Source organism: Erithacus rubecula, assembly GCF_903797595.1.
Source record: "Erithacus rubecula genome assembly, chromosome: 20".
In the NCBI taxonomy this organism is placed as follows: domain Eukaryota; kingdom Metazoa; phylum Chordata; class Aves; order Passeriformes; family Muscicapidae; genus Erithacus; species Erithacus rubecula.
Window position 1 is genome coordinate 4,600,844 of NC_136672.1, and position 18,856 is coordinate 4,619,699.

General features: G+C 51.6%; 1 long non-coding RNA gene across 2 annotated transcripts; it reads left to right on the top strand.

The window, feature by feature from the left end:
* Positions 1–598: 598 nt before the first annotated feature.
* LOC306810649 lies at positions 599–17,144 on the top strand. Of its 2 annotated transcripts, none has more exons than XR_013776504.1 (4): positions 599–1,034; positions 12,642–12,743; positions 15,228–15,309; positions 16,206–17,144. It is a non-coding gene; the product is annotated as an uncharacterized lncRNA (long non-coding RNA). The 2 variants fall into 2 exon arrangements; XR_013776505.1 differs by lacking the exon at positions 599–1,034 and adding an exon at positions 8,665–9,383.
* The last annotated feature ends 1,712 nt before the right edge of the window (positions 17,145–18,856 follow it).

The window sequence follows — 18,856 nt, forward strand, 5'->3', positions numbered from 1 at the left end:
GTGGCTGTGAGTGCTCACTCCCAGTGGTGTTTTGCTTTCTTAGACCTAAGACTTATTGTGGTCAAAGCTCAGCAGAAGCCAGGAGTTCAAAGGAGCAAGGTGAGCAAGGTGTTATGGGCTGGCTGACTGCTGGGGTACCTTTCCTGCATGTGAGCAGGGCAGCAATCAGGAGCCCCCCAGTTCCCTGAGCCCCTCTCCAGTTCCAGCCCACTGCCCTTCCTTCCTCATCTGTCTTAGCAGCCCTGCCAGCACCTGCTGCATTACCACAGCACAAACCTATGTAATTCCTGTTACAGCTGGCACCATGACTTCAACAAATTCAGCTTTTTGCTATTGAAAAGCTGGAGCTGCATCCTGATTTGGCTCCAGGCTGAGAGGGAATTGATCTGAAGCACTGGGTATTGCAGGCTGCTGGAGATTCATGGCTACTCTGCATCCTCCATGCAGATCTGATGCCCTGGGCCCCAGATCCCAAACCCTGGAGCAGGACCATCATCTGTGTGGGCTTTCAGAGAAAGGAGGGCATCCTGCTCAGCACGAGGGAGACTTTGGACTGGGAAAAAGAGTGTTCATCCATGAGGAGGACATATGAGAAACAGGTCCCTGGGGAGCAGAGGAGGACTGTACTCCCCACCAGTTTGCCAGAGGTCTCAGCTTGTCCCCAGCCCCCAGTCAGGGCTTGCTTCTGCCCTGCTCCTGTCCAGCCAGAGAAGGAGTTTGTGTTCCTGCTCAGTCTTGTGTTGCCCTGGTGTCCTTCTGGCCCAATCCTGCTCACCCCATGCCCAGCTGTGATATGTAGATCCCCTCTGCACCCAGGCCTGGGTGGCTGCTCTCTGCTCTGAGTTGCTTTGTCCAGTGTGTGCAACCTGTAGTGCTACAGAAATGTGTATGTCCTATATTTGTTCTACATCCCCTAGAATGGCATTCCTGCCTCAGCTGTTCAGTCTGACAATGGTGCTGGGATGTGATCTGAAGATGGTGTTTCCAGAGAAGCTCAAGTACCTGGTGGTTAAAGAAGCCCTGCTGCTGCTGAGGTATGTGTGGCTGTTCCTCTGTAGATATGGGAGAAGAATGTAAATGGTGGTTCCTCATACAGCCAGTCCCAGCCTGGTTCTTGCTGCTTCTGTTTCTGGAGTGACCTGATCCAAAACAGAAAGACTGAGCTCAGCTGGGTTGGCTTAGCTCTTGAGCAGGGCTGTTCCTGTTGCCTGGGATTTCATGTAGTTTAGGGGGGAAAACTGTTGCTATTTTCAACCCAAGCCTGAAGAGTGATGTGATGGACCAGCTGCTTGTGTGCTGTCCTGCCTCCCTGGAGTCCTTTTCTACTCAAATCAGTAACTGCCCACAGACAGCACAAGGAAAGCTGTTACTGGGGTCTCCTTTGCTTTTCTAACTTCAGCCAGCTCCTGTGCAGAGCCTACACTGAGATAAAAGAGACTGACACGGTGTGAAACCTTCCTCCTCTTCAGCAGATGGTGTTTGTGACAGTGGACTTTGCTTGTGTTGTTGTAGCAGAAGGCCTGGGCTAGCCAAGAAACAGAAGGAGAAGCTGCAGTCAAGGCTTGCTGGAACAGGCTTGCTGTGTAAACCTGGCCTGAAAGCCTGGATCACAAAGGAATTCTTAATTTTTCAAGGACTAGGCCTCTCTATCATCTCCAGCTTGCAAGCTAAAGTGCTGTTGTGGCTTGCCTGCAGTCAGCAGCTCCAGTCTCTCTGCAGCACTCTCAGCAATCTCCCGGGAATCTCAGTGAGCAGGGAGGTGATGCGTGTTGCAATGTGAACTTCATGTTACCTTCACAGGAAACCTTAATGCATCTCACGTGGGGCTAACCTGGTGCTGCTGCCTTAGGCTTCAGCAGATAAGCACTGACCCTGTCCTAGCTGTGAACTCTACATGCTTCATGCCTAAAAATCCTCATGGTCAGAGAAACTGCCCTGACATGAGTGAACTAGAGGTGCTGCTGACTGAGCCTGTTCCTGCACATCCTGCTAAAATGATCACTGGGAAGGTGAAGCTGAGCCTCCATCAGACCCATTTCTGTCAGACTGAGACTGCTGAGCACTAACTGCCGTGGATGATTTCAAGATAAGCCTCAGTCTCAATCAGGGTGAACAAGAAAAACATATTGCCTTCATATCATCTGAAGGCTGCCTTCTGCACCATGACTGAGGGTGGAACCCTGTTATCAGCAAGGAGCAGGTGTCAGCTGGCAAACCCTCCAAGAAACTGGATTGCCAATATTTCTGTCCTTATTCTATCTATCACATTCAAGATTTGAGTGAACACAGAGCAAATGTTGTTCCTTCAGCTCAAAGGGGCAAGAAGCCATGTGCTTTGAGGCTGCTTGTGTGTCTCAGTAGGTTCCAGGCCTCCAGAAACACTTTCCTCGATTTTCTTCTGGATATCTCTGGTTATCTCCCTGCTCCCAACCTTGCCAAACCGCAGCAATCTGTGAAGAAAATGGTGAGCATGGCAGGGAGACTATTACAGGCTTTATCCTACATTTGGGAGAGATATGAACCTTCATGGGGAAAGGGTTATATTCATCTGGGAGCTCTGCTATTCAAGAACACAGAAATCCTATGGACACAGATACCTCCACATGCAATTCATGCTCAGCCCACACAACCCCTTGTGTACTTCCCTCCTCACCAGTCTGACTCTGATAGCACCAGATTTCCTCACAGCACTTGGGGACAAACTTCTCTTCACCCTGACAAGCTTCAAACACTCTTTCACAGCAATCCATGTGTGAACTTAACATGCTCCAAATCAGCATCACCTACCTGCCTCTACTCTGCCCAGTGACAATAGCGACAACAGGCTTGGGCAGGTAGAAGGACAGTGGACACAGCTGGACTTAAATGCTGGGGGGTTCAGCCAGAGTGCACTGTTCCCCACAGCACTGCTTCCAGCTAAGGATCAGATCTCTCTTCACCTCCTCTTTGACTCAAAGCTCTCAAAGTGGTGCCGTATGAATGTGATCACAATGTTCATTAGTCTCTGTCTGAGCCCCCTCATGCTGCAAAATCCCTGGAGGGGATGGGCTGGAGTGGGATGGGGTTTGCTGCTGCTGAGATCTGGTGGTTTTCCCCCTGGGGTTTCAAGAAGTTTTGTTCCACCCATGAAAAGTACCAGGCGTCAGGGGAAGATTTGTTTCTTGGCAGCTGTTCCCGTTTTGCTCCAGAAAACCGATGCTGTGCTAGGAATGCACCGTGACTGAAATGCCTCTGGGCTGCTCAGGTCAAATAGCAGCAATAGGGGAAACAGGAGACAGGAGAGCAGTTCTGCTCAGCAGAGAGCAAACAGGAGGGCTGAGCCCTTTCATTCCCCTTTCATCCTTCCCCGAGCCAAATACCTCAGGAGCTGAGTAGCTTGAGGGAGAGGAGGAAGCTGGGGGTTAGCAGGCTGCTTTCTCCCACCTCTGGCAGCCCCAGAGCACAGGCATGCACACTTGGCTCTGCCTGTTCCTGCTCTGGGAAGCTTTGACACTGTCAGTCTCATTGCTTTTGAGGTGGTGTCTGATCCCTGTGGAGAACAGACCATGCTCTCTCCATTTGTTTTGCTGAGGGCTCAGGAAAGCTTTCAGGATCAGAAGTTTAAACAAGGGGTGTGACAAGCAGCGACAGTTTGGGAAAAACACAAGCAGCAAAAGGTTTTGGTACTGTCAGAGAACATGACAGGCAAGTTCACAGCCCCTGCAGGCCTTTGGCTTCCTGTTTTCTTTTGCCAAACGGAGAAAGCAATCCTGTGTGGTGACAGAATCACAGGTGGTGACCTTGTGGCAGGCAAGGCAGAGCTGGAGATGCTGAGAGCATCTCCAAAGCAGCAAGCCTGGACAGGGACTGTGACAGGGAGATGTTCTGCAGGGCTGGAGAGGATGCTGTGAGGCATCTGGAAACTCAACTCCTCCAGCATGCTCAGCTCTGTCCTCTGCACTCTGGATGCTGAAATTGCTCTCAGGGCATCTCTTCCTGCTGCTCAGAGGCTGCCAGGGTTGATAGGAACCTCTGGGGCTGGACAGTGGGGGGTGAGAGGAGCCCAAAACTTGTCTCCTTGCTGTCCAGCAGCTGAAGATGCCAGGACTGGTCATGGGGCCAGTGGGCCCTGGGTGGGTGCAGTGTGGGACCACAGCCCTGGTGCTCCAGCCCCTCAGTGCCACTGCAAAATGAGTCGTCCCATCAAAACAGATCTTGCCTTGTTCCCAGACTCAAAGAAGGGGTTTTGTGATAAAAAGCTGCAGCTGGTCTTTCTAATCTTCCACCAGCATCTGCATTAACTGTCAAGACAGTGATTTCCTTGATGCTGAGCAATTTTTTTCTGTGCACGCATCCAGCTAATCAATTAAGTTTCTCTGCAGCTTCCTCCAGCATTCAGGCTTGGAGAGTGGAAGGAATTTGTTATTCTAGGCACTGTTGGAGAGGCATGAACTGTACTAAAAGCAAATTGGTTGCGCTTTCCAAGCACTGACACTCTTCACTCACAGCTTGTCTTGCTGATCCTCCTCCCTGTGCCTCCTCCCTGCTCTCCTGAGCAGATCTGGGTACAGCCCTGGTCCCACCAGCTCACACAGGGCTGGCCTGAGGCACATCTGCTCAGCACAAGCTGTGGCCAGCTGTGATGGGGCTGGGTTTTCAAGACACTCATCTCTCAGGCAGAGGCATGGGTGTCTTTCTTGGGGCAGTGTCTTCCTACAGCAGGTCAGTTTGGCTGTCCAAGGGCTGAATGGTAGTGGTTTGTTTCTCACCTGCTTTCCCAGCTGCAGCTGGTATTGGTGGCAAGGCTGGGTACCACACCACTGTCATGGGGATGTACCAGGGTAGGTTGGTTTATCCCTCAGCTTTTTCCTCTGCTAAAAAAATATTCTCTCTTGATGCTTTTATTCTTTTTCCATCCTTGCTTTCCTTTTTCTTTCATTGCTCCTTGCCCTGCCTAGGTGTGGTCCTCTGCATATGGGAGGCAGATGCCACAGGATGTATTCACATCCATCCCAGGAAGCTTGGGCTTCACTGAGCTGACCACAGGGCTGAGAAGGGGAAGTGCAAGGATCCAGCAGAGTGGGTGGAGGCACCAAGAGATATGGTGAATTTGGGGTGACCTTGGGAAGATTTATGGATGGTTGAGAAGAATCTCCTGCCAGATCAGATACACCCTGGCTCTTTTCTAGTGGGAATGGGGATGTTTTTTATGAGTGTTTAGCAATGCAATGGCTCAAACATGGGAGCGGCAGGGTTGCTGGAGTCAGGAGGGCTGCAGAGGTCTGTTAGGAGCACAGCCAGTTGTGTAAAACTCCTCACTCCCCACTCTCTGGCCTGTCAGGACACACACATGCATCCTCCCAAGCCAAGGAAAACTTGGCCCCAGCAGAGCAGAGCCGTGTGGCTGGCGAGTAGGAATGGCCACAGCCTGAGCCCAGCCTGGCCTGGAGTGAGCAATTTTCCTTCAAGTGCAGCCTGGCAGGCTCAGGAATGCCTGCTCAAAGGCTTTCCTGCAGATTTGTTGCCCAGCATGTCATCCTGCTTGGAAATCTCAGCACAGGGGACCAGGAGGAACTGGGTGAAGAAAATGAGCCATGCCTTTTCAGAGGGTTATCTTTATCAGCAAGAGGATTTCAGCCAGCCTCAGTCCTGTTGCTGCTAATAAAATTCCTTCTGTGGGTGAAATCCCATAGATGTTCTGCTTGGGAAGTGATTTGGTGAACAAGGAAAGAGAGCCCAGGACCCCTGCTGCCAGTCTTCTTTCCAAGCTGTTACACAATACTATTCTGGGGTTAACAAACCAAAAACATCTGGGAATAATCAAAGCTATTTAGGCTCTGAGAAAGCATGGCTGGAGAAAGTTTGAAGGAAACAACTTGAAAGCTCAGCACTGTTTAAAACAGTCTGGAAGCCCTGAAAATTAAAACTAGGGTAACATCTACAAAGAGTGAGGAAGTATCAAAAGAAGGATCTAATATCCTCCGAGGAGCAGAGAAGAGCTGGAATGAATTGTAATGCTTGAGCTTCTAAGCTACAGGGCATTAAAAAATTGCTTCAGAACAAACAGATCTGCCTTTCCTGCGGTTTCCACTGGCATTAGAGCAGAGGGGAAGACCAGGGGTCTGGCTTAAAAGCAGCTTGGGGGTTAGAAGTGTGATTTAAAGACAGATAATTGCAATTTCCAAAAGCCTGGTAATGATGATGCAGAGCCCACAGTGAGTGGTACCTGCAGGGCTGGGTCAGGGGGGACTCAGGACACACAGCAGAGATTTGGGGCCCAATGGCATCCCTGGCAGAAGGGCAACAGCCAGAGTACAGCTGGGTGAAGGAGGAATGGAACCTGCAGGATGTGTGCTTGGGCTGACTGATGGCATTGCCACCACAGGCTGTGATTCCTGGGGGATGTTCCTCATGGAGGGTGGCACTGCTTTGCTGTCTCTCATGGGGAGAACATGCTCAGGTCTCTTCTGGTGTGGGAGCTCAAGGGATCATCCTGGTGGATAGCCCAGCACTGGCAGCTGGAACCACTGTCTGTGGGGTGTCCAGCTGGCAGCAGGGACTGTCCTGTGGAGCTCTGTGTGCTTGCAGAGCTACCTGCAGCACTGACCCTGCTCCTTCTGCAGGAGTTGGAGGCTGCTTCCCTGGAGTGACTCAGGGAACCAGCCCTCCTCGATGGAAATCCCCTCTTTTAGTATCACAGGAATCAAAGTCTGTCCCTGGGAAATCTCACTGCTCATTTATAGAAGCTTTAATCTTGGAAGCCTCTCTCAGTGCTTTCCATTCCCTCTCATATCACTTTACATCTGCTATTCCTGCCCCCGGCTGGGTATGGGGTACAAGCCTCCAATATCTCCAAGAGATGGAAAAGTAGCCTGGGTGTGGGGAGGGTGAACACACTGCAGGAAGGACAATGGCACAGCCAGCCACCACAGGAGCTGTGGAAATTGCTAAAGATTTGGGGAATCCAGATTTACTGCATCTTCTGTGGCAATCTGGCCTCCCCAGTATCCTTGTAAATGAGAAACCACATAAGCCTCACACTCTATTATTGCTTCAGAGCATTAGAGTCCCTCATTTAGGATAAACATTCTCATCTCCAGCAGAGCATGAATAACATTAAATGAGATAGTTAAAATGTTTCAGGCCAATTATAGCCCTGGTGTAACTTCGGCAGAGTTACACCAGGGATTAATTTGATCCGGAGAGCTCTGCCTCCTGTTCCAAACTGGGATTCCAGCACGGGTAATTACATCCTGCCTCTCTGCACTTCCTCTGGAGTTTTAATTGGGTTGAATGGACTCAACTTCTGCTCTTTTCCTCTGGAAGCCATGAAATTTCCAAACTGCTACATGAGCAGAGGGAGCTGTGTGCTGCATCTCTGCCATGCTGGTGCAGACCATGTCTTCCCTGGGTGTGGGTGCATGGCAGCCTGAACCCCACTGTACCTGCTGCTGGTAAACCCACCACCCCAATCTTATTGGGGATCCAGCCCTCCCATCCCAGCCTGGATCCCAGACCAGCATCCCTGTGCACTGAGACAGGCAGCTGGACTCTCTCCCCCTTCCACTTCCCAGCCCACTCAGTAAGTAAATCAGCGTTAATGAGGGACATTTGACCCTCTCTTTCCCTGAACAGCCTCATGAAGCATTTTTGTTCCATGAGATAGTTAAGAAACTTGAAGCAATTTCCTCTGCTTGCTTCTACTGTAGTTTTTTGGTTGGTTTTCTTTTGTTTGGTTGGTTTTGGGGTTTTTTTTGGTTTTTTTCTGAGAAAAGGAAAAGTTATAGGCCACACACAGCCTTTAGGATGCCTCAGGAGTGGGAGCAGAGGAGAGACAGCAGAGTCTGATGTGGAGGGGATGGAGCAGACAGGGCAGTTGAGATGAGGTGACTCCAGTCCTGGTCCACTTGGTTTGTCAGAGACCACGTGTGCAACTGAGACAAGAGGGTCAGAGCTGGGAAAGTGCACATGCTGGCTGTGATTAGGAATTTAATTGGGAAGGAATTGAATTCCGAGGCATTATGTCACTGAGTTGGAGCAGTGCAGAGCCATACATCCTCCATGGCCAACTGTATACAGGGGCGACAGCAGAGGGAAGGCTGCTGGGAACAGCCTCCCTCACAGATTTCCAGGACTTTCTGCTGCTGTGTGGTCCATTTCCCTTCTCAGAGAGAAATGATGAAAACAGACAGCCTGATAAACCCCGGGGAGCTGGGTCCAGCCAGGCCCCACAGCTTCAGCCCCTCCTCCAGAATGTGTGGGACTGTTGGTCCCACACCACCTCCACCCCCCAGCTGGAGCAGCCACTCAACGTTTCATTTCCCTTTTTAGTTTTTCCCAAACTGTATTTTAGTGGGGACAGAGATGGAAAGAAGAAGAGCAGAGATGTCACAATCCTTCCTTCCTCCTCCAATAAACAACATCTCCTCAGTGGGATCACAACAGTGGGACCACAATGGGGGTCCATGTCCTCCAGCATCCCTCAGAAAAACACTGGTGACACCATTCCTGACCTGTGAGGGCTGCCACCACCCCTTCATACTTCTCATGAAGTGGTTTTGGGCAGCAGAGAGGACACAATGAACGTTTTGGGCAGCAGAGAGGACACAATGAACAATTCTCACTCCCACCCACCCAGGGACCATCCCAAATCTTGGTGCAAACAGCAAACACCTCACCATGGCCAGCAAGCCTTGGCAGCCACTGGCTGCAGCCACTCACCCACCCTGAGCTCAGCTGCTGGCTGTGTGAATAAAGAACATTTCTCATGAAATCCACCCTCTCAGAGGTCCCCAGGCAGAGAGTTGGCCTTTTCATGGCTCAGGAAACCTTTATCCCCCATATCTACACCAGTCCCCTGCAGCTGATTTAGCAAGTGCTGTTTGCACACCCGGGTTTGCAGGGCAGTGACCCTGTCCCAGCAGCACTGTGACATTTGCAGGCACCATTTCCATCTGTTGTCCTCCCCATGTTGTCCTTCCTGGGAGTTTTTGAGTGCTAATCCAGATGGGGAGAAAGGTCAGAGTTATTGATGGAAAGGTCCAGACTGAAATCTGGATTTTCACTAAGCCCAGAATGACTGTGTCTGGGCTAACCCTGCAGATCAGGGCTCCAGTGGGCTCCCCTCAGTGAGGCTCTGCTCCAGTCTTTGGGGGTCTCATAACTCCAGCAGGCACCTATTGCTCCTAAGACTTCTCTCCATCCTGTTTCTGACCTTGCAGATCCTCCTTGTTGCTCATTTCTGCCCACACAGACTGAACAGCACCTCTCAACTAAGCCCTTGACCTTTATTTTCCCTTAAATCAATACATAAAAGCCATTCTACAGCAATACCAGCATGTCAGGGGAATCCAGGTGATTCATATCATCAGAGAAGCTGATTTTGCTTTTGAGGCTCAATCTTGGTAAGCCTTTGTCTTTTCAGATTCCAATCTTTTCTGTGCTGCCTTCAGCACAGCATTATATTCATCCCCTGACCCCCCTTCCTGGCATTATTGACTCTGTATCTTGTTTTTTATCTGCTATAAAATGAAGGTAGCTCCAGGTAAAACCAGTTTTATTCCTCCTAATCATAATACTTCTTTTGCCAAAAAGAAGAAAAGTGTTGAACATGAGTTGAGGTTGATGAAGCTTAATTTTAAAACTTACAGGGTAAAAAATCAATTAGGAAAACTCTGTAGACATTTGTGAAATTCTCATTATGGAGAACCAAGCTGCTGGAAGCTCTTACCTGTATGTCTGGCCTTACCTCTGAGGCAGGGAGGTGACCCTACAGCCACAGGATGGGGAGAGGGTGCTGACATCAGCCAGGAACATCCTGGGCAGGAGACACATCCTAGTTTTCTTCCCCACCACCAGCGTCTCTCCTTCCCCCCTTCCTGTGGCTCTCAGAAGGACCAAACAGCCTGCTTTGGGTGCAAACTGAATTTTTGGCACTGAAAATTCATGCCAGCCATGGTGAGGCCAGCACAACTGTGCCCATGGAAATATTCAGCTTGTGTCTGCCTCACTCACCAAAAAACCAAAGTCTTGTCTCCTTCTGTCTAATGTCTACTTGCAAAAGCTTTGGGAGCTGCTTTTCCAGCTGGGTTGAAGCTGATGTTTGTGAGCCCACCACTCCCAATGACTGATCAGCACAACCCAATAGACTTTTCCCATCAGAACATTTATTTTTACAACAGGACACCGAGTCCTCAAACAAACGAAGGCTTGCACAAGAGATTGTCTGCCTCAGTTTGGCAGCAAACAGGAATATTTCTCTTTATTCTAAACCCAAATTTTTGTGGCTAAATAGAGCCAAAAATATATCTCACCCTGCTACTTCTTCCAGACACAAGTCATCTCTGAATGCCGAAAGCAACTCTTCCCCTGCCACAAATGGACCAAATAAACCCAGCACGAGACTGGTGCTTAGGAGAAGCTGATGTGCCTCTAGTGCTGTCATCTACAGCGAGCTGTGTCTGCAAACTGATCTTTTATTAATGGATTTACATCCCTGGGAAAGCTGTGGAGCACGCGAGAGCCCCATGGCAGGGAGCAGGACCCCCGATCCCTCCGTGCCTGCAGCTGGGGCTGCTGGCCACCACCCAGGGCTCAGCCTCACCCAGGCAAATTTCCTTCCTGCCCCAGTGTTTAGCCCAGAGCCTGGTCCTCTCTGAGCTGTGGGAGGGCAGCTGGGTGATGTGGATTTGTTGCTGTCATGGGTTGTTTTGCCAGGGTTTCAGCAGGTGCCAAGGCTGGGATGTGCTCGGTGCCGGCTGCAGAGCGCAGGGGAGCTGCAGGATGAGAAGGAGTTGTGGTTAATGGATGAATTGTGGTTAATTGTTTGTTGAGAGATGGGACAGACAAGGTTAGAAGCCTTGGAGGATGTGCCAAAGAAAAGGCAGGGCATGGTGAGTCCACTGCATTCAGCAGTGCCCAGGGGGGGATTAGGAAAGACAGCTCTGACCTCGTTTTCTCCCCATAGCCCAACCCAGTGTCCCCTCACCCTTGGAGCTAAAGATTCCCTCCCAGAGCCAAGGCTGGAGATGTGAGTGACCCAACTTTTGCTGGGAGCTGCACAGGAACACCCCAGAGTCAGCCCTCAATACCTGGGGTCACTGAACAGGACACAAAGCCACACCAGTCCCAAATCCCACATGGAACTACAGTATGACTGAGCTTGGAAGGGACCTTAAAGACCATCTTGTACCAATCCTCTTCTACTAGACCAGGTTCCTCAAAGCACCACCCAACCCATCCATCAACACTTGCATGGGTGTGGCACCCACATCCTCTCTGGGCAACCTGCACCCACCCCTTGCCCCCCATCCCAGCTGGACCACCACTGGCTCTGCTGCCTTTTCTGCCCCCACAAGATGCTTCTGGCATCCAGGCAGCAGGTGGGAGGCCACAGAGAAACAGCTGGGTGTGCTCTCTCCTGGAAACAGAAATGCTATTGAAAATAATGGAAAAAATGGGATTTTCCCTTCCAATCCAGCCATTCCAGGTTTAATTTCCTTTCTCCAGAGCAAGACACTTTTCTTGAGACTTCACAGCCTCACCAATAGGCAGGAAAAACAATAAAATCTTGGGTGAAACACAAAAAAATCACCATTGAAATACTTGAAGATGAAGACCAGGCTTTTTGCACGTCCTTCCCCCACTTTCCTCAGAGCTGCATCATCCCAGATAACTGCTGCATCCCACCTGGCCTTTAGTCCAAAGTGCTGTTACGTGGTGTGAGGGTCAGAGCCAGCCTCTCTCCTGATCTCTTCCTCTCCTTCCGAGTACCTGGGGACAGAGGAGATGGGGTGAGCTGTGGGCAGTGGTGCTGATTGCAGCCCCTGTCTAAAGGGGAGTGATAACTTGCTCCAGTAAAAGGGCATTTTTGCACTGAAGAGCAGAGCCCTCAGTAACAGCAAACCCTTCTTCTCCCCACACCCTCCCGGCTCTGCAGAGCATTGTGCAGCAGCAAGGATGAATCTCCCTTACAGGGGACCAAGCAGCTCAGCTCCAGCCCTACAAGGAATTGCTGCAGCACAATTTAGCCTGGAATATGCTGATTTTATCCAACAATTCTTTTCTTCTTCCTTTTTATTTCCCAGGAAATAAATAAATCATGCAAGTCTTCCATCACCCCCTCTCCAGGCAGCTGTCCCCGTATCACAGCCCATGCTTCCCCTGGGGCTTGGAACTGGGTCAGTGAGCGACATCCAGCACTGCTTCTTCCCACTGAAATTCATAGAAAGCAGTTATGGCCCCTGGCTGCTTTGGAGCAACTTTGCCTTTTCAGCACAAATCTCAGCCAGCCTGGGATGGGCTGGAGGAGCAGGCTGTGCCCAAGCACAACCCTCAGAGGGACCAGGGGATCTGCCAGCAGCACTTCCCTGCATCCCTCTGCCACATTGGTGCTCCTTGCTTTGCATGTTTGCTACCTGGTAAGGGCTGGATGTCTTTGAACTTCCATGCCCTGCCAAACTTGGCTGAAATAAGGCAGCAGGCTCGAAAGCCATCTGGGGGAGCAGGCATGGACACACACACACAGAGCACACAGCACTTACTGCTGGGGAAACCAGGCAAAAGATGGGGCAGCTTCATCCTGTGATTGTGCCCCTGCTCTTCTGACAGTTTATTCTCTGCCCTCTTATACCCCATGGTAAAAGGGAATCTGTTCTCAACAGCCTGGGGACCAGATCTTGGGACAGAGCTTGTCTCATCACAGGAAACATGGCTGAAATGGTACCTCCTCAAGCTGCCAAAGCAGCCCTGCAGAGACTAGAAAGGTGGGTAAAACCTATCCCTACCTCCAGACATCATTGGCTTTTCCACTTATGCTCCTTTGCTGTGCTAAAATTTGGGGTCACTTTCAGTAACTTGCTCCAAAATCAGAAGGAAAAACCAGAGACACTCTCTGAGTCACTGGCATGTTGTTACCAAGGACACTAAGGTTCCTGATTTTGAAGAAGAGATTAATTACATTCTACAAATAGACATTTTATCTGCACTGAAGAGCAGCAAGAGCAAGTTCTTTTAGCGTGGCTCATTATGTATCAGCAGGTAGTATTGTGACAGATGTAGGAATGCAGTCGTATTGTCACTGGGGTTTAATCATCAGAGAGCTGTCTTCCCCAGGTCAGCTCCCTGTGAGGATTTGTAATATTTACATAGCACTTGGGGCTGGCTTCTTTATTGCCAGAGTCTGTATTCACTCGTCAGTCTCTCATTATGCATGTGCCAGTATTAATTGCATTTAGAAATGAGATTCTAAAGCAGAAGTGAGAGCTATTTAGACCTCCATTCAGCCTGAAAGACAGCAGCTTTCTGTGTGACAGCTCTCGAGATGTTCTTGTGCTCAGCTCTCTCCCCAGCTGAAAAGCAGGTGTTGGAGAGAGTTGGTGTCAGAGCCACTGTATCAGCACTGCCTTTTGTGCATGCCCAGACATTTATATAACCAACAGGATAATGACTCCGCAGAAGTGGCACAGAATTGACCCTTCTGGTACTGGATTGAAACCAGCCAGGGAGAGAGTGGATCTGCTCAGCTGCTGTGCACATATGGGGGGGAAAGCAGTGCTGAGCCCTATCTCCTGTGCAAAGAGGGGTATTCCCTTGCTGGTGGGTTTGGGGTTTATTTACCAGCTCGCCTGCACCTGCAGCACTTTGGGGCTGTGTTTGTGGCCTTGCTAATGCATTTAAAGTGTACAGAAATTCGGCTGACACTTGCCTGTGCCTGCCTGCTGCTCACTGATTGTTCCAGCCTGGAGAAGCAGAGCCGTGTGCCACCGCTGCTGGCTGCCAGCCGTGCCTGGCCAGTGGAAATGAGGAGGTCACATCCTGCTTCCCAGAGGGAAATAAGCTGGGAGGTTAATCTAGATGATGCCAGGCTACCAGCTCTGCTTTCTCCAGCCTGAAGTGCAGGGGGTCTGCTCTTGCCTTGTGCAGATTGTGGGGTACAATGAGAATGTTCTGGGGGAGATCAGCACAGGCACTAAACACTCCCTCTCTCCATGGCCCTGGCTCCCAGTCCCAGGAAAACAACCCCTCTGGGGCCCAGGGGATTCATGTCCAGCTTTTTGGGAGGGGATTCAAAAAACAGCAATAAAGCAAACCCACTTTTCACTTCCCAAAGCACCTCCTTTGCTTTGTTATAGTCCAGCATTGCCCCACCAAAGCCTGAGACCTCTCCAAGAGCTCTCCATGGAGGACATCTCACAGACAGGCTCCTTTGTGTGATCTGTGCCCCCTGGGTGCTCCTGTACTCCCTTGGGTGCTCAGTCCCCTGCATCACCTGTGCTGGACTGGCATCAAGAGCAAACCCCGTGTTCCACACCATCAGCATCTCTACCTCCTCAAACCCAGGAGCAGGCAGTGAGCAGCTCCTGCCAGGAAGAGACTGGAGAGGAAGAGCATGAGAAAGGCAAACAGAGCAGACATCCATAGCCAGCCCTGGCCCCTAGCCAGGACCTTCTCGTTAAATATCACACAAAACAAAGAATAAATCACTGCTTGTTGAGGAAATCCAAGCACTGGAGCCCAAGGAGTCCCTCTTGACCTTCCTGTCTCTTGACAGCAGGTTAGTTTAGGATAGTGTTCTAGTTTGCTTTTCAACTCCAGCAAGGGGTGGGGATAACAGACCCTACAGCTGGCATGAATCCCTTCATTTGAGGGTGACAGCCTGCTCCAGTGGCCAACACTAATCCCATGGCTGAGCCCCCAGCACTGTGAGGGTGGGCCAAGGACAACCTGTGCCACTCCTGGCAGCCCCAAGGTATATAAATAGAAGACAGGGACGTGAAGGAGGTCAAGTGAGCAGGGGATTTCACATAATCTGATCTTGCCTGTGCTGTTCATTTGTGTCCTTTGCTCAGGGTGCACGCCCTGCTTCGCACACAGGGACGTCAGAGGCAGAGCGTTGATCCTTCACCCAGCCAGGTTTATCCCATGGAACATGTGGGCTCCTGACTTTTTCTTTGCATGTGCTGTTTCTCAGGGATGTCTTTAATCCAGCAGTCATCCAGAGCAGTGCACTATGGAAAATCCTGGTCTTTGTTACTGTTTGGGGTCCTGGTGCCTGAGCAGCCTAAGCCTGGTTGTCTAGCTGGCCAAAATCCAGTTGGATCAACACAGCAGTGGGCTCTGGTGCTGGGTCTGTTTCTGGTCTTGAGGATGCTATCTGCCCTTCACAAGGTCCACTGTACCTTGGTCTCCTGCACTACTTCTCCTCAGCAGCACATTTTTCTCTTGTTTCTGCTTCTTTTCTCTTCCAGGACATGAAAGTCTGGAAACAGAATCTCTCTTGGTGTAAAGCTGTCAGTGGAACAGCTCTGATTTATGCCAGCACCAAGCAAGGTGAGTAGATGAATGTCCAAAACAGATCAAGTAGAAAAGCTGTTAATAGCCTCTGGTCTTTAATAGTGAGAATAACCTTTTGATTAGCAAAAAAACTAATCTAGGAGTGTACAGCTTTTCTATGGGCTGCATCCAGACCAGGTGCCTGCCTGAAGACTGCAGCAGGGCTTGGAGGAAATTTTTCCTGGCCATCCAGCTCTGAGTCTCACTCATGCTCCCAAGTCCATGCCATGATGAGAGCTCTTGTGCTCGTTCCAGCTTTTGCCACATTCTCTCCCTCTTCTGTGCTGCTGCTGCTGCTGCTGCTGCTGCTGGTGATAATGAAGGCAGTTGGGTGAAAGGACTGACCAGGCTACAGGCCCACAGTTTAAATGTGGTGGAAGGAGTGTTGAGTGGAAGTAGCCAGGGCAGCACCATGCCTGTCCCAGCCCCAGCTTTTAGAGCTCCAGGCTCCTTCCTATCTCCTTGTGCACAGATTTGTGCTTTATTCACTGCTTGCTCCTAAGAAGCTGACCCTGCACACTGCTCCTCAGGGCAGGGCTTGTGCAGCTGGGCCACTGGGCTGTCTGCACACTGCCAGCTATGGTGCCATCATTGCAGGTGACTTGTCCCCCAGCCAGGTACCTGCTCATTCCTCCTGCAGCTTCCCAAGGGATGGACCTGCAGTCTGCCAGCCTCACCAGTCACCCCTGTAACCTCTGTCCAGAGACAGCTCCCACCTCTGCAGCTCATTTGCTCAGACACTTAATGAGTGTTTAATTCAGCCGGTGCTGCAGGTAGCACAGGACAGCCAGAGGCACAGAGGCCAGGAGATGCCTTCCCTGCTTTGAGTATTGTTTCTCCCTCCCCTGACTTAATCAGCTCATTAAGTGCCAATTTGATCTCCCCACTTTCAGATGTCTCCAGTCTCCGCTGGTAAATAGATTTGTGCGTCTCCAGCGGAAACCTCCCGAGCCGAGCCCGCTGTTGGAGCAGGCGGCTGCACAGCGAGGAGGGCGATGCTCGGGCTGCCACCGAGCTGGAGCCGAGCGAGCGCTGAGCAGCAGCGGGACTCCCTCCCGAAAGACACGGGGAGCTGCAGGTAGTGGAAGCCGCAGCCGCCGGCACCGTGCCCGTGGCGCAGCGGGGATGCACCGAGCGGGAGGTGACCCTGCCCTCCTGTCGCAGCTTTGTCATTGCCTCGGTGTGGGACTGCAGCAAGTCCCTTCCCATCTGCTCGCTGCCTTCGCCCTGGAGCCGGGATGAGTGTCAGCGTGTGTGCGAACACGGAGCGCAGCGCAACAGGCTGCGGGGTGGTGGCTGCTGGCTCTTTTGGGAGCCAACGTTTAGCTGATGCTCTCAAGCATTCCACACAGCCAGACACTCATCCAACCTCCCGGAGCCACAAGGATGGAGCGGGACCTCCCCAGGGCTGTTTAACTCCCGTTGAGTGGCAATGTCAGCCTGATGATGTCCCCACAGCTGAAATCACTGCTCAATCTCCTCCCAAGCCGAGGCATGAAGACAGCCAGGCAGCAGGACTGCTCTATTTGGGAAACACCTCGATCAGTGCATGTTAAAGCATCCCAGTGATCCATCCCTGGCCCTTTGTACCAGACAAACGGGAGGACCAGTCCTGCTTTCCTCCTTTCTGGCACTGGTGCATCAGAGAGGAGGTGACAGCACATCACAGAAGGCCCCTCTACCCAGCTCAAGCGAATGTCTCCTGGTGTCATCCAGAGAACCAAAACCAGAAGGAACCCAAGCATCTCCATGAATAGGTTGACGAGTGAGATCCGCCACCCCAGGGCCCCCCTCACCCTTCCATCCCCAGCCCCAGAGCCCTGAGGGGACAGGAGGGGGATAGGAGGGGACAGGAGAGGACAGGAGAGGACGTACGGTTCAACTTTGTTGCAGAAGCGGCGCCGCAGCAGGAGGACCAGTGGACCCAGGATCAGGATGGTGGTGCACATGGCGCTTCCTCCATCACCACCAGTGCCCACAGCCCTTCACGTCCCTCTGGAGCCTCTGCTCAGCCCAGGGCTGTCACCCGTGCCTGGCTGGCCTGTCACCTCATGGGCACGTCTCCTCAGCAGCCACCTGAAAGGTCTCAGGGAAGGTTTTAGGAGGAATTAAGGCAGGATCAGATGTATTATTTAAGAGGCAGCAAATGAGGACGCTCTACTCTGACCTCTGGATTGGAGGGAGCCCCAGAGCTGGTCAGTGACCCCTTGAGCATTTAATTGGTTTTGGAGTGTGGTGCTCCTGCTCTGGCTGGTCCCAGTCCGGCACCTTGGCCAGCTGGGTGCTGGGAGTGACGTGCCATGAGCTGGTTCCCACCCCATCCACCCATTGCACCCCGTGTGTTCCTGCCTTCAACAACCCCAGTGCTGGGCACAGTACCAGTACCAGTACCTACCTCCACCAGTACCCCCAGTACTGCCCCCGGGTACTCCCCTGTTCTTCCCCCTTTCCCATGTGCCTCCCTCTCCTCTGTGCCCACCTTCTCCTGCTCTTCTCTTTTCCTCCAGCTCCTCCATCCCTCCTCCTGCCAGACCTGCCTCAACCCGCTCCCCCCCTTCCTGGCTCCACTAATCTGACAGGCTCAGACTTGCCTGTAATTCCCCATGGACTCATCTCAGCCAGCTGATCCCAAGACCTTGTCTGCATCCTTCCCTCACCAGAGCTGTGTTTGCCTCCTCCTCCCTACTCTCCCATGGCTCAGCAGCACACACACCTTTCTTCACAGCCTTCACACATCTTGTCTCAGCTCAGCCCTTTACCAAGCAGAACATGTTCTGTAGTGACTTTGTGGGTTTAGATTAAAGAGAACAGTTGGGAAGCACCTCTGCAGCAGGGACAGGGGGAAGACAGCTCTGTGTGCCATGCAGATCTGTGGATGGACTTGATGGTGGTGATGGTGCTGACCTGGAGAAGAGCTCTGGAGCAGGCAGGGAGCTGCAGACAGTAGCTGTGGGGTTTTGCTCCCATGTTTTTGCAATGAGGCTCCTCCAGTGAATGCACTCTTCCCCCACCCCCAGCACTGCTTGTCCCACATGGACACCGTGGCAGTGGACTCTGATCCATGGAGTCTAACACTGGTGCTCATCAAAGTTGGGATGTGTCTCCCTTTGGAGCTGTTTACACAGCCCTGAGGGTTCTCCCCATGCCCAGCTCCATTTTGACCCCTGGACATGAGAAAGGGGCTGACATGGGATGGACATTGGCCTCAGCAGGGCAGCTGAGAAAAGCCCCCAATCTGAGCATTCCCGTGACTCAGACAGGAAACAGCTTCCTCCTGCAAAAGGGTTTTGAAACCAGAACTGAATCCAAACAACCTAGATGGGTCTGGGTTCATTCAGTGGTTGGGTCTGAAAGAAAGCAAAACTGAGCTTTCCGGGAAGCCTGGCTTTCCATCTCCATCCAACCAGGACCAGAGATGTCCCCTAAGTCCAGCCATGGCAGGGCCTGGAGCAGCTGTGATTAATTATCTCCTGGTGGACATGTCCTCCCAAAGTACTCCAAGCCCTGAAAACAAGTCTCAAGCAGCACTTGAAACGTCAGTAAA